The 16,059-nt window shown below is 35.9% G+C and overlaps 1 protein-coding gene across 1 annotated transcript in view; it reads right to left on the bottom strand.

Annotated features, from left to right (window-relative positions):
- Nucleotides 1-14,413, bottom strand: part of LOC105254367 (sestrin homolog) — a 182,442-nt gene extending 168,029 nt beyond the window's left edge. The window contains exon 1 of the mRNA XM_011262997.3: nt 14,006-14,413. The gene's annotated coding sequence lies outside the window, so the exon portion shown is untranslated. The remainder of the gene's footprint in view (nt 1-14,005) is intronic.
- Between the last annotated feature and the right edge of the window lie 1,646 nt (nt 14,414-16,059).

Here is a 16,059-nt window from a genome sequence, read left to right as displayed (position 1 = left end):
TAGAACGCTACCAGAGATAGAATGCTAATCTCACTAAACATTTACTACGATGGGCATCGTCCTTTTTTTCGCAAGCATCGAGATTAAACAAGAAATAAAATTAGAAATAAAATTAGATATTTATTCAGGAGAAACATTCAGGAATTAAAATGATTATGATTTATATATATGCTAGTATCGAGCTATTAATGATAAACTCTTTTATTGAAATAAGCTCTCTGATGTAACGAGGGAAAAAAATTGTGCTCGGGAAAATCAACAAAGATGCAAGAATTAAAAAAATCTACATGAATGCATCATCGAGCGCAGACAAAGAGTGCAAATAAATCCACCACCAGTCCCATACTTTCCGCGAGTTGGCGAGATATTTGCGGACTCCGCCTAAAGAGCCACGTGATCACGTACATGTACTTTCTAATTATATGGTCTCGTCTTCCACCTAATTTTCTCATCGACCACGCAGAGAGACCATGTAAGAACGAGAAAGACGAATGAGTGAAAACCGGGCGTGTCTGTGAGCGTGGAATCGTTAGCGCGAAGAAACGATGCCATCAATGGCACAAAAAAAAAAGAAAGAGAGAAAGAAAAACTCGCGATTCTACAACGTGACGCGGGAAACATGCGGTGGCTTCAATCTTGATCTAGCTGGGATTATTACCCGGTAAAACGCAACGTGGAATAATCGCCGATCGACGCCGGTACGATTTCGCGTATAATACCGCAGGATTATATCGATAGAGCCCCATAAAAAGGAGCGCTATCGATTATCAATGTGGTCATAGAATTTCACTTATGACAGCAAAAAATGCGGAAGCGAGAAAAATAGCGCACGACTCTAATTGCAATTCGTATAATCCTCCTTGGAAGAGGATCCTTCTTTCCTTTTCCTTTCTTTCTCTCTCTTTCTTTGCGATCCTTAATTCAGGATATTATTTATTTCAAATTCATTTAAAAATCATCGAACGAGACCTTTAAAAAGAGTTCGAGATATTTATATAAATTCTTTTACTCTTTCTATGTCATTACATATTTATATGACAGAGTAAAAAAGACAAATATATATTTTTTATTGTTGAAATAGTCGGGAATAGTATCGGAAAAGCTAGTATGAAGACTCGTAAGGAAATGGCGAGCGATGTTTGCAAAAAGGACGGTAGATACTGCGTGTTGCCAGCTATAGCACATGCAATTGCATAGAGTGCAACAGCGGTCAGATTGGCACACTGCTGGTGCAACAGCTTCTATGTGCGATTCATCCGATGCGTTCCCTTTCCGGACAACCGACCTATCTGTCTCGTTATTATATCGATAATGATTCGCGCAGAGAATCTCGCACAAATATCTCCATCTACGAAACTATATAACTTTATTGGAGCTAATTATTCGGCCAAAGCGAATTTTTAAAAAGTGAAATTTACTCTTTTTTAGCAGTTAATATATCGCATTATCATCCTCATGTTATTGCATTATCATACAATTGTTAGATCATCAACGAGATTGCAAACATAAGACAAAGCACAGGCTACAAGAGAAGAGATACAAGAAATACTTGAAATATTAATACTTTATAATAATATATAAATACTACTTTTTTACTTGAAATATTAATACTTTAAATATTAATTGTTTAAAATAATTTTGTAATATACTTTACAGCCAAACAATGACATAATAATGTCATTAAAATGCATGAAACGTTAGAAACGCACGATTTGAAAGCTTGCTCTTTTCTTTGCGATAACGCTACCGTTTAACGCAAACGATTTGCATAGAGAATAAGCGATGTACTACACTCCCAAGAACCTCCGTGAGAAAGGACACGGGGGATCAACGATAGCTTATAAACATCGAATAGGGAATTGCGGAAATTTTCGCACGATCCTGATATTTTATGACCCTCTGCCAACGTAGGGAACTCGCAGTCCATTTATTTTTCCCTCTCTCGTGTCTTGGAGTATTTTTCCACACTATGAAGATAACAATTTCATTTAGCACAACGCAGGTGAATTATACGATACGTATACCGGTCTTAATGTCATCGTGAATCATTCGTTCTGCTCGCATCTAATCCCTAATATTTTTCCCGTCCCTCTTCTAAAGCCAATCAGATGCAATGTATTCACGTCCGTTTGCCTGGGAAATAAGATAACGCGCCCCAACGAGAATAATTAACAAGTCAACGTTGTTATCACGCATGACATTTAATATGCAATTTATTAGCCGTGCTGTTTGTCGTGAAAGAAAAGGTCGCGATTTGCCACGAGAGTTTTTAATATCACGGTCGAAATCCAGTCGTAATATTACGAATTTCGGCTAAAATTCACCATTTTTTACACTCACTTTGTTACAATCCGGATACATGAACACATTATACCACATGAATTTGTAAAATAAAAAATAAAAGGTGAAAAAGAAAACGTGAAAAAAGAGCATTGCAAAGAGACAATGCTCGCGTTCTACTCTGGTTACTCGTTGCTTCCTGGCTGTTTCAAATGATAATAAAACCTTGTAAATTCGCGGAAACCCTTTAATAAATTATGAAGCTAAGTAGGATAGGAAATGTAAGATACGAAAAAATTATATGAAAAGGTAACACATGTGACTCGATATCTTGGAAATAGTTGTAAAGTGAGTTTTGTGTATGTATTTATATGTTTAAAATAACGATAAAATTAAAATAATGCGGGTATTCAAACGAGCGCGATAATAATGAATTACCGCTAAAATTAGCGTCATTAACATGACGCTCCAATTATGATGCACAAAGAAACATATAAATTCATTGTATCATAGAATCATATGGATCGTGCACTGCTCACATAAAGCAGTTTATTATTTTGTTTAGTATTAATAGAAAATTCAATTGATTTCTTTCTCATACTTTAATAACACACATCGATTGATATCATAGATTAACAATAAATAATAATACTAATAAAATTTGAACAGATGTAGATAAAAAAGATTTTACATAATTATAGTAATATTATCATAAAATGTATTGTATTTCAACGAAAACAAGTATAGTGCATTTTTTCCTTTTCTTTTCAAATACATTTTTTCAAAATAATTTTAAAATAAATATATATTTTTTTAATTGTAAAAAAATGAAGTCTTATTTTTATGAAATCAAAAAATCTTAAATGAAAGATACAGTTTGGATAAATATCAAAATAAGCTATATTATATCTGCTATTGAAATTATGAAATTACATTATGATTCATTCGATTAATAATTATCAGGGAAAAAACTAAACAGGTGAGATCGCATTCTAGATCTAACAATAAGTAGAACGAATTAATTGAAACGATGGACTTTAATCGTATTTCGAACGAGAATAAACGAGAGAACTCTAACTTCTGTCGCGTACGCTGATGGATAGGAGGGGGGGGGGAAGACGAGGAAGAAAAAAAAGAAAGAGTTACTCTGCAGCTTGGACACCCGGTTCAACGACCGTAAATTTTGTTTACGAAAATCTTTTCGTGTGAGGTGAGAAAAAGAGAGAGGCCTCGGAAGAATCGGAGCCGACGAACGCGAAGAATAGACGGTTCTCAATGAAACATTGATATGTGAATTTGTTTCATTATCAAAAAATTGCCATCATTGTGACTGATGATGACGATGATCAGTTAAATTCCGAGTGCGTTTCATGAAATGATTATGAAAATCGTCACAAATCTTTAGAATTTAAAGGGACTCTATTTAAACACGTGCGTATCCAAGTCCACTCGTCCGCGCTTTTCGGAGGAGGAGAGGATATAAATAACGATGACAGTAAATAATGTAGATCTCTCTGTTGACTCACCTGCAACAGATCTATTCGACTCATCGTTTAAATATTATTCAATATTATCGATGATATTTAAACGATGACTCAAATATATCTCCTTATTACATGCAATTTTAATGCTTTTTTTTTTAATGTAGCAGTTCATAGGATTATATATATATATATATATATATATATATATATATATATCTTGAGTATTCTAAAAAGAACGTGAACCGTTGCGATCGCGTTTCCTCGGCACGTCATCGCGAATGAAAGAGATTGATAAGTCGCACGAGATCGCGCAAAATTCATATCAAGAGTAGGCGAAAGCGAAAGATACCGTTTTAATTGCAGCGCACTCATATTTCCATTTGCTGTAATGCGCTAGTAGAGATATCATAGTTGATAACTTCATCTCTCGGTATTACCTGACTTTTACTTGGTGCTTCCATAGACATTTCTCTCCAACATGCCCATATAAAACCATTAATTTTCTCGTACTCGTTTGTTATAATATCCAAGAAATCTCTTGAAATCGCAAGAAATTCCTTGATGCTAATTAGGAAAAATGTAGTTATTTCTCCTCGTTAAAAAAAATGTATCTCTATTTTGCATTTTGTTCTATGATTATTTTATACCTTCATGATGAAAAACTATCCATCTCAAGTGAGTATTATAATTATTATTAACATTGAGAGAAACTATAGAATGTAAAGAGAACTCGATAATATAATTAATTCTTCTGCAATTAAATCGAGAATTTTATGTCGCGTGCGTTGATACTAATTCCATCTCCAGGCTATTAGTGTATTAATTCATTCGTATCAACAAGTGAAGTGATCTGTATATACAGATGTGCACACACATTAACACCGAGTAGAATGCAAAGCCTGCACTGAGAAAAAAAAATTGTTAACTTGACTAAACCATTTAACTAAATTATTATTTTTTTAATTGAATTATTTAACTAGTTAAACTAAATAATACATATTAAATTTTACATGACATCTATTTAATTTAAATATTTAAATATTTAATATTTCAATTAAAAAAATAATTTAATTAAACGGTTTGATCAAGTTAACAACTTTTTTTTTCTCAGCGCGTAAATAGCTAAACCATTTACAATAACATTTACAATAATCGATATTAAGATAGTTTATAGTGATAAGGATGATAGTGATAAGGATTGACATCAATCTAGTGTTCGTACACATCAGCATAATCACCGAGAAATCTCAGAGACAAAAATCATTATTATCTGAAGAGCCGATCTCGTGTTACGTAATAAAATTAACCGACTTACGAGAAAGCCGGGAGAAGAATCGCGTGTATGCACGTCATACGTCAACGTGCATATATTATGAGAGTCAAAATCGTACATGTGTTGCGCAAGTTTCAACGTCCGTGGACTTTTCTGGCGCGCGTTTTAGGGAACGTTTTCTGTTTACCCTCCTTCGAGAGAGAGCTAATAACGGTGGCCTCGCGAGCGCAGACACGTATATGACTGTCGCGCGAATGACGTTATCGGTTATAGGCCGCGTGTACCGATATCGATTGCATTTTTCGAGTCGCACGGAACGCGGCGATTATTCAATCTCCCGAGTGACACACACACACACATATACACACCACAAACACATATATATACACACACATGCACACACACATACGTAACACGTCATTGCGCGAGCCAGCGCGCCTCGCTGTCTACGATGCCTAATGTCAGGGAGAAGGAAGTGGGGAGCACTTTACCGAGTGCGAGTGCTAACCCTCAGTGGTTCTCATTGTCGTGATTCTCGAAAGCCGCAGCCTCGCGCGGAAATCCGGCCGCTTAGCAACAACGCGAACGCGAGCGAGCGAACGCCAGTTGCCAACCGCAAAGATAGATACACCGACATCAGTGAATGACCGGCCGGTTGAGCAATACTGTTGGACACAATCGATCCTTTTGCTAAAACGAGCTGAATCAGTCATTAGTCATTCGTTACGAGAATGAAATATTACAAGTGGCTCTTTTGCCGGTGCGTTTCACGTAACTCAGCGATAGAAATAAACATGAATCACGTATTAATGAATAATATATATATATATATATATATATATATATATATATATATAAATGTATTCAAGTTAGTTTAAAGAGGTAAATTCTCGATTTTAAAAAATCCTTATTATTTTTAGGAAACAAAAAATATCTCCAACAGAGATAGCTCTGTATAGACAGAAATAACGGCGCTTTTAAACATAAAACGTGTATGAAAAAGAAATTAGTCTCTGACAATTTTTAAATAAATCTCCCCTTGAAGCAGTAATTACTAGATAAATTTCGTATATGCTATCTGAAAGATAAATAAACGATGAGATAATAATGACTGCTTCGAGGGGAGATTTATTTAAAAATTGTCAGAGATTACTTTCTTTTTCATATATTCTTTTTCATTTATCTTTTAGATAAATTTCATATATAAAAAGCTTCCTCCCATTAAAAATTAATAATGAAAGAAGAATACCAAAATTCTGATGACATCAGCAATAAATGAAGTGACTAATGCAAATAAGAATTTTGATTCGCAAATTATTCAATATTTTTTATCAAAGATTAGAACTTTAAAATCCTTATTAGAAGTTAAAGCTCCCTTCGTAATTTTGTATATTTTGTATTATTGAAACACACTTTTCAAGTATTAAAGACGTTGTATAAAAAAACAGATAAATTATTTAACGATTTTATAATACATATATGCGTTACTTTTACATTGACATATATTGCTCATGTGTATTAACCACGCGTCGCTGTCGTTTTTACATCTTTATTTATCTAAAAGCAATAAAAATACCGTAAGACAAGTATCGAATTATATTTAACATATTTTTTTATTATTTTATATAAAACGTCAACTAGGCTTTTATCGTTTTACTGGGGACATAAATGACTGGCGAATGGCTCGTTAAGGTTCAATCTGAATAAAAAATGCGCGTTTCGTAACGGTCATCTCCGTTATATTTTTTTCTTTCAGCACTCATACATTGATATGATTTCGCGTGGCAATTTCTTAATAAGGATTTTATACGATCGAATAAAAAAAGTTACGAAAGATCGAGATATATCGCGGCATAAGGACTATTATTTCATACTCTCGCGTGTGATATAAATTGAGTAGCGCGATAATGAACTTTAGCCAAGTTGTGTGGTCCCATGGATGAGTATTAACCCTCAACTAAAGCGCTGCAATCCACGTTACATAACTAGAGTTACCACGAGGGCCCGGGAAGCCGAGAGGGGGAGCAATATTTCCATCATATTGCGAAGGCCGGCGAAGTGTTTTACCGAAGCAATACGTTATAATCCTCGCAAAGAGCTCGCATGGCTTGCACGAGAGGATAACTCTCATACGCCCAGATGAAATTACGTAAAGTCGAAAGAAATTGAATAGCATCGTTTTAGTTGCACTTCCCACACACAACTTTGTGTTTTTCTTCATCTTCCGCTCTATAAAGCTCAAATGAACAATCTGAATATTTTATTTCAAATGCAGAAAACAGACGCAAGCAGAGATAGCAAAATTCTACATTTTTTAATAAAAGTCCTGCCAGTAATAAAAAACTAGCATTTTCTAGGAAAAACTTAACAAACCGATCTTTTCTATTAAAAACGTTAAAATAGAAAACATTTCTAACGATATTTATTAATTGAGAGAATATTTCCCTAATTTAAGCTTTCTATCTAAAATAAAATTTGTAGTAGATTAGGAATCAACGTAGCAAAATTAGTTTTCTGTTATTAGAAGATAAACGCGAAACAGATCTATATTGATAAAAACTTTTGAATCTGTTACTATTACACTTTTCTTAAACTACTAAAAATTAATATAAAATTTAGTAAAATATCTCCAAAGTTTTTATTTTAAAAACTTCACATATCGATTTATTATTATATTTTTTATACATATATTAGATTTTCTAAACTAGTGATTAGTATGATTTATTAAAGCAAAAAAAAGTTTTGCATAAAGTTATAAAATATATTTTAGAGTTACATATATTTTATAATTATTTTTAGAGTTTTTCTCAGTAGTTTATTCCATTAGGTAAAAATTCTAAAATAAATCCGAAATTTATCGCAGTTTTTTCTCTCACTGAATTTTTTCGACCAATCCTAGATGCAAGAGTCAAAAACGCAATCGAGAAAAATATATCTGTCAAATTTCTTACACAATCGCAACTAATCAATATTCATTTTGAGATTGTAAAAAGATGCAGAATTATACACGCGCTCTGCAATATATTATTTTCGAATTGTGTTTGTGTGCGAGAGCTGGCTCTCCATCGTTGTCTATACGATTTTCGCGTGTCGTCGCGTAACACGGTTGCAGATCAGGATGACAGGTTTACCGACACGATGTAACGGCAATCAGCGGTTATCGCGGCAACGACGAGATTACTGGAACAGACATACCTTCAGGGTGAAATCTGAATTATTTAATAGCGACCAAGTAGCGCGTATCACTTTGCACAGTAATTTCTACCGCAATGAATAATGTATCGACGGTGCAAAAATAAAGAAAATAAAAAAAACAACTCGCAAAAATAAGAGGAAAAAAAAGAAGGGAACGTTTTCACGCTTAGTGTATCCCGATTAATCTTTAATTTATATACCGAACTCTATACATTCTCTCTCTCTGTCTCTATCATTCCCTCCCTTTCACGCAACTTAATTTGAAACAAGCAACTTGTACGTCGCTGGAATGATGCGCGAGTTTACACTAAACGAAGAAGACTGCGGCAGCGTTTTAGCGCTAAATGCGGCGGGAATACCGGTCTGTGAATTTTTCTCTCTTCCGATGGTCGAGAGAGATCGGGGCCCCTTACAATCGTGCGTTTTTACGAGCGAGGCGATCCACAATGTAACCGGTTGTTGCGACGATAAAACGCAGTCGAATGACGGGATCGCGATATTTTACTGCCGCCGACAGCAGCCCAATTATGATCAATTTAACTGCGCGGAGAGTATTTCTTTCTAAGCGATCCGCAGCCGCGCGCAAACGTCAAGCTGCTTTAATACGACCAGCAGAAGTCGCGGATCGATTCACTTTGCTCCAAGAGATACAGCCGTGTGTTAGATCAACGTCACATCGATCATCAGCTGATCGGGAAGATTCGTCTTCGCACGTTTAACCCTTCTGTCAAGCATAATTTTTCATCTTTCCATCGATGTATGGGTACCTGTGTACCTTCCACGTGTCTTTGACACATTACATACACTGCGACAATTTCTTTATAGCAACTGCTGGGAATTCTTTCCCGTTGTATCTCTTGGAGGGGTTCCGAATACAAAGGAAACTCCCTTTTGTTTCGGAGAACATTAAAATTTTTTTTAACATTCAAGTTCGCTATCTGTTCATGGACAGAAAGGTTAATGATACGCGGTCTGGTCTCGTTCGAACGAGAGGGGCGAAAATAAATCCACGAAATCCAGTTAAATAATGCCAGATAATGAATGATGAAGCAAAACAGAATTACATCACTCCGTCCGAATGATCTCGTTAGCAGCGGAATAAATGCGCTGGAGTAATTTCGCTATATATATTGTACTACACGCGGTTTAAACCGACGAATCTCTCTCTATGCGAGGCGTGTCACCTCTATCTGTGTCCTAACATAAGCCTTACCTCGAAACGGCGCAACGTCGAATCGCGTGTCCGGCGAGCTCGCAATTTCGAGTCGTTTAGATTTCCAGAAGTACCGCAATTTCTCCGCCGGTGTCTTTTTTTACCGCTCTCACGAAACGAACTCCCGCGAACATAATCAGCCGTTTGTCACGCTCGCGACGAAAGAGGGAGGAGGGGGAAGGCAAAATTTTTCTCCAAAGATTGATTCAAAAGTGTATGTAATCCCGCGCTTCGTCTCCTTCCCCCTCTTTTTCCCCACAAAAATATATACATGTCAGAAGTACTCCAGCACGAGACTTTTATCATCCCCTATAATTTTATAATTTTAAATATTACATTGTTATAATTGTATAATTTTATAATTTTAAATATTACATTGTTATAATTGTATAATTTTATAATTTTAAATATTACATTATATAATTTTAAATTATGGTCATAATTTAAAATTATATAATATATAATAATGATATATAAAATTATATATTATGATTATAATTTTATAATTTTAAATATTACATTGATCGATCAATTTACTTCCGGAATACATGTAAGTTCCGCGGATCTTAAAAAACTAGGAATATCAACAAATGCGTGAATAAAAATGAAGCATGTACATATCTCCAATAGAATAGTATATCTTACATGTCAATTACAGACGTATATCTTTGGCATCGCACATTTTGTCGGCCGGCGAAAGTTCCTCGCGATACACCGTGGAAAACGTTGGCTAAACATTCACTTTTCTCCCACCACCGCCGTGAATGATTCACTCGGGGATGATTACTCGAAAGCGGAATTCGTCCCGGATCCGTCAAAAATCACGGCGCGCGTGTATGCGTCAGTGCGTATCACGTATCTTTTATTGCACCCCGAATTGACGCGCGTCCGCCTCTCTCCCCTCCGCCCCCCCCTTATCCCCCGTCAAGTCGCTCGACGCGCGTTCGCCGTCACACGCGGAACGTGCCAAAGAGACGCGCGAACAAAACGGTTCGGAACTGGTTCAACGAAGTCGGCCGTTGCCGGCCGTGCGCGCGCGGGACGAACAATGCAAACTTGCGAGGAGGGGTGAGACGAGCGAGTGAGGGAGGAGGAGGAGGAGGAGAGGAAGAGGGACGACGACGTGAAGCACGTGAAAGGCGATTTAAAGGGAAAAAGGAGGAGGTGACCGCGATAAAAAAGGAAGAGAGAGAGTGAGGGAAACAGAAGAGTGGGGAGGGGGTGGACGAGCATGGCGAACCGGTCGCAGCCTCCGCTCGTCAGCTGGAAGCTCAGCTGCAGCCGGGCGCGGTGACCTCGACGTTGCAGAACGCGCGGCGGCAGCGGCGCTTCACGGAAAAGCGAGTCGATTTGCGAGCGATAACGGTGCCATGACAGTCCCCTCGTCCTGCCGTCTCCCCACCCCCGAGGAGCTTCCGCGATACGATCGGAGCAGGTATGGTAATACAGCGTCGCTTTAAAATACACACGATATATATATATATATATATATATATATATATATATATATATATATATACACTGAGGAAAAAATTATCTTGAAATAAAAAAATTTTAGTTAACTCAAGAAAGCTATTTATTCGGTGAGTACTAATCACGTATTTACTTGTATTCAAAACGTCTGTTTGCTTAAGTTAAGCATTTATTTACATATGTTTAAAAAAATATATATGCTTAAAAAATATAATTTTTAATTAAATATTTTCATTTTAATTTTATCAAAATATTTATTAAAATGCATTTTTTATTCCCAAAAATTTTAAATTTTTTAATTTTAAAAAATAATGTATTTAATTTAATAAATTGTAGTATATATTTTACGAAAATAGTATTTAAATATAAAAAATATATAAATGAAAATAATGTACTTAATATAACATGCATATTTAATTAAAATTAAATGCTTTTGCTTAAATGAAATAAACAATTCCTTCCATTTAAAGTAAAAGTTTCAAGAAAACAAATTTATTTGATTTAAAAAAATTTTTCCCTCAGTGTATATATATATATATATATATAAATTAATAAAAAATTAATAATAAATAAAAATTAAATTAAATTAAATTAAATTAAAATTAATAATAAAAAAAATTGTCGCGTAAAATTATAATAATGTATGATAATAAAAATAATATAAAAGAACTGATTATTGTTTATGATAACTATATTCATATGATGATAATTATAATTTATACTGGCATTACGTAGATATAGTAGATTGCTTTGAAAGAAATTCTTTTAATTTTCTTTTAACAGCTGTTGATTCTGTATTATCTTTCTCCTTTGTTTTCTGTAAAACAAAATTACTCGCTCGAATAATTACTGATCGTGTATTGTTATCGCTTTTACCGCATGCACACTTTGCTTTTCCTGTTGTACGTTTTACATTTAATATTCTAATATAATAGGTTTTTTTAGTACCCTTATATAATAGCTATATATTTCTATTGTTGATAAAGGGTTTCATTAAAAAAACATGTCAAGGAAACAAAATAAATATGTATTTATCTTTCCACTTATTCTTCTAAAAATCCTTAATGTGACCTTTTTCAATTTTTGACATTATATTTACACAGCTAACCGCCGCTCAAAAACTAATATTCCAATGAATATTTAAATATATGTAATATATAATAATCTAAAATACATATATCTGAAGTATTTAAATGAAGAATGATTCACATGCGGAATCTTTTAATTCGAATAGTTTATTTAACGCGGTACTGACGGGAGAGATGCTCTCTGTATAATTAAATCTTACAATAAGAGAGGGTTCAGAATTAAATTCGCACAACGTACGGAGCCGTTCTCGGCAATGTCTCTCAAGAGTAGCATAAAGACGAGCTACTTTAGAATGAATGACATTGCATGAAATTACTTTGGTCCTCGGCGGATTATTTTACGTTATCCTGGCGAGAGATTCATAATGAGATTTCACGACTAAAGCTACGGTTAGAGTGACGAATGCACATACGACGAGTACACACGATTATATTCCAGCCCTTTGTAAATTCGATTCGCGCCTTTGTTCAACGGTCAAAGTTAACCACGAATGGTGAATGAATGCTCCCACCTGTGCAATTAATCATGCAACTTAAACGCGGTATTTAACGGAATAATTCTTCGTCGCGACTTTAGATGTACCTGTATCGATTTCCCGAAGTATTTTTTTTTTTCTAAAATATCTTATCTTGTACACGAGTTCTTCAGATAAATTAAGAGTGCGCTAATATTTTCTAAAATATCATAGAATCCGATGAAGAGCTATAAGCGACTATTGGTTTACTCGTTAAAGAGATTTTTGCATCATCATTTCATCCGTTTCTCCATTAAATCTGCATGTCCCACTGTAAAAGTTTCATCTATAAATAGTGAGAGATGATTTTCCTTTCTGAAATGAGGTACCGATTTCTCCGCGATTGTTCCTTTCTAATAGTATCAATCGGTTACCATGCGACGTGACATCGTCGTCGAGGTCAACACCGGGAATCGACGCGCCGCGAGAATCTCGCGAGGTGAAATCGCCAATATATCACGTATTCGTACGAGAGGGCGAACAGTCGTTTGTGTTCTCGACAGGAGCGTAAAAGGTGCAATTAGAATGACAGGATGATAGGCATAACTCTTTGTCTCTCACATGTTTCTTCTTTATAAAAATAACTATATAAAAAATAACTATATATTATGTAACTCATTAATGAAATGGAATATTTATATGTTTTCCAAATTATTTCTCAAAAATTAATCTATTGATCTTATCAATATCACTCGCGCAAAATATTAATTTTAGAAAAAAATTCCTCTGAAGGAGCTATTAACGTTTGTGCTTGAAAAATGAGTTTCAACTGCGGGCGAGTCCCCAAGATCGATAATTAAAGAATAGATCCTTTATCATTCCCGAATTTTGTGATACTCATAACAATTTTTACAAAAGAGTGACGAGATTTGTACAAGTAACGAAAAATAATGGGACGTTTATTTTCATAGCTTCGAAAGGAAATAATGGTTACTGTCACAAACTATTGTCGAAATTGGACTCGCGAGTCGATTCGTCAGGAAATGCGAGAACGTTCGATTCCGCCCGACCTCGGGTTAGCGCTAACCCTAGTTAATCGTTCTTCCCTTCCTCGGCCGTTTCGTATTTTCGATACAAAAGCAAGGTCGGGATGGCTGTCGTGAGATGATCGTTGCTAATCATCGAGCACAAATTTCCCTCCCGTGTAAATTACACGTAATCTAAAAAGCGGGATCGAATCTCGGAATTAACGCTCTAGAATGAACCGTGAAGCTATCACTGTCAGCGACAAAGCACGACGAACGCGAATGAGCGCTACATCACGTCCGTAAGAATCGACCGCAGGAGGCAGCGAACCGGTCGGTCGGTGCATCAGCTGAGAGCCCAGCTGAACCCAGAGAGAGCGGCCGCTGTAATAACCTCAACCTGTCTCCCTCTTTCTCCCACGCACACACGCACACATACATATTCGCACATATACATAGGCACACACACTTATGATGAATTTCGCCAAGGCGCCGGCTAATAATGATTCGACACGTTACCTGGCTCGATGTCCCGGCTTGTCGACGGTGTGGACGTCCGCGGAAACTCGCCGGCGGTGCCGCGAAACTTTTCGAAAGCCCACTCTCGCACAATGGAATCTTCCAGTAGACTGAGGCCGAGCCGGCAGCGAGCGAACGGTGCGAGCTGTTCTACCTTGCGTGCGCACCCACCGTGCGCGGCGGCGGTTTGGCTTTTTCGACGGGGGAGAAGAAAAAAAGGGAAGAAACGACGCGATTTCGAGACGCGATCGCTCGGTGACGGACGGGACACGTTCGCGAGTCGCGTTACACGGCACTGGCACGATACGTCACGTCGTGTCGCGTCACGTTTACTCGCGTTTACTCGCAGCACGGGGAACGCGGACACGGTACGGACGACGCGCGCGATACCGCCGTGATGACAGTTCGAGCTCGCGAGCTGTCACTCCTCGAGCGGCCCCGCTGATCCTTGATGCGCGCGCCGCCTGCCCCGCGCCATCTGTTGGCGCTTTGGGGGAAACGATTAGCCGATGGCCGTCGCGTCGCGACCGCCTAGCAACAAGATCGATTCTTTTATCCCGTACCTTGATGCGTTTTATGGAAAAAAAATTACTGAGAATCCGGGAAAATTTATAGTTTTCTTAGATTCAGATTTCGCGATAATTGCTTATTTTATAACGATATAATGGCGGCAACTAGCGCGTCAGTTATCTTCCCTCGAATCTAGAATTATTCATACTCGGCAAATACTGATCTCAGTCTTGTCTTTATAGATTATGCCGTGTATTATTAATTATTAGCAGCGATTCGGGAATATTATTTGTAAGAGAAACATTTGCGAAAATGGCATCGATTGCTACTAATCGTGGAACGATAACGTACCTGACAATGATCGTGCATTAATTGCGAGAAAATAACGGCGTGAATTGTGCGAAGAGAATTTCAATCGATTTCAAACACACGAAAACGGATCGTCGATACTCGAAACGGCACAATAACAATTGCTGACAACACTTTTTATGAGGCACTTCCGATACTTCGCGCGCGATGAGGTTCATTGTTGGACGCGTAAAGATACAATGACCTGAATGTGGCTCCACAATTTCAAATTTATCGAAATATGATTCTCGTAGTATAGTCGAAGCGCCAACCAATTACATCGCAGTAACCAGATCTGTTCATTTTATTTACACTCAATATAAAATAACATCCAGTTTTCTTTGTTTTTTTCTCTCTCTTTTCTCTCGTGAAGAACAAAAAAAAACAACAGAAAACTACTGTTTAATGTAGAAATAAAATATTTAATTAAATGAATAATAGAGATGGTTATAAAAATCATTAAATGATTGAGAATTTTAATTGATATAAATTCAGATGCGTACCTAATGACGACGTATCTGATGATCGTACATCAAGATTGTATTTATATTGTACTTCAAACAAATAGCTTGAAATATGCAAAGTTTCGTTCGTAAAATCGCCTATATTGAGATACAAAAACTATGATGATTACTTTAGAGAGACACTTTTGATAATTCTTTATGTGCAAGATTTCACTAAAATCATGACCATCACGAAAAGCATAGAACAAGACTTGAAAGTAACTCTGTGATAGTTTAGTGACTGATTTCGAGAAATACAAATCTCGTTTAAGTATGTACGTACATATATATTGTAATTTTATAATATTATATTACAATTACAATTTTCAAGACATTAAAATGTAAGCAATCATAATAGTATTTCAATCATAATAGAATTATTCAATATGTAAAATAAAATACTAAATATTTTAATAAATACCACAAAAATAATGTATTAATGTTAAAAATACATTTGAAATAATTCCCACTATTTTGAAAATAATAGGAAAATATTGGAATGCGCGGTAGAATTTAAATATTTGAAATTTATTTACATATATTTACCGTTTTAATTAATCTAAATAAACTATGTAATTTTTTAAGTGTCTCCAAATATTTGAAACGGTAACGAAATATAAAATGAAACAAGAAGAGACTAAATGTCTTTATAAGTCTTTGTAAGTATTGCTGCTAAGTTCCATTAAAAGTAAA

The sequence above is a fragment of the Camponotus floridanus genome, unplaced genomic scaffold, assembly GCF_003227725.1.
Source record: "Camponotus floridanus strain SB8 unplaced genomic scaffold, Cflo_v7.5 scaffold13, whole genome shotgun sequence".
In the NCBI taxonomy this organism is placed as follows: domain Eukaryota; kingdom Metazoa; phylum Arthropoda; class Insecta; order Hymenoptera; family Formicidae; genus Camponotus; species Camponotus floridanus.
Note: the sequence above shows the minus strand (reverse complement) of the source record. Positions and strands in the feature narration are given on the sequence as shown.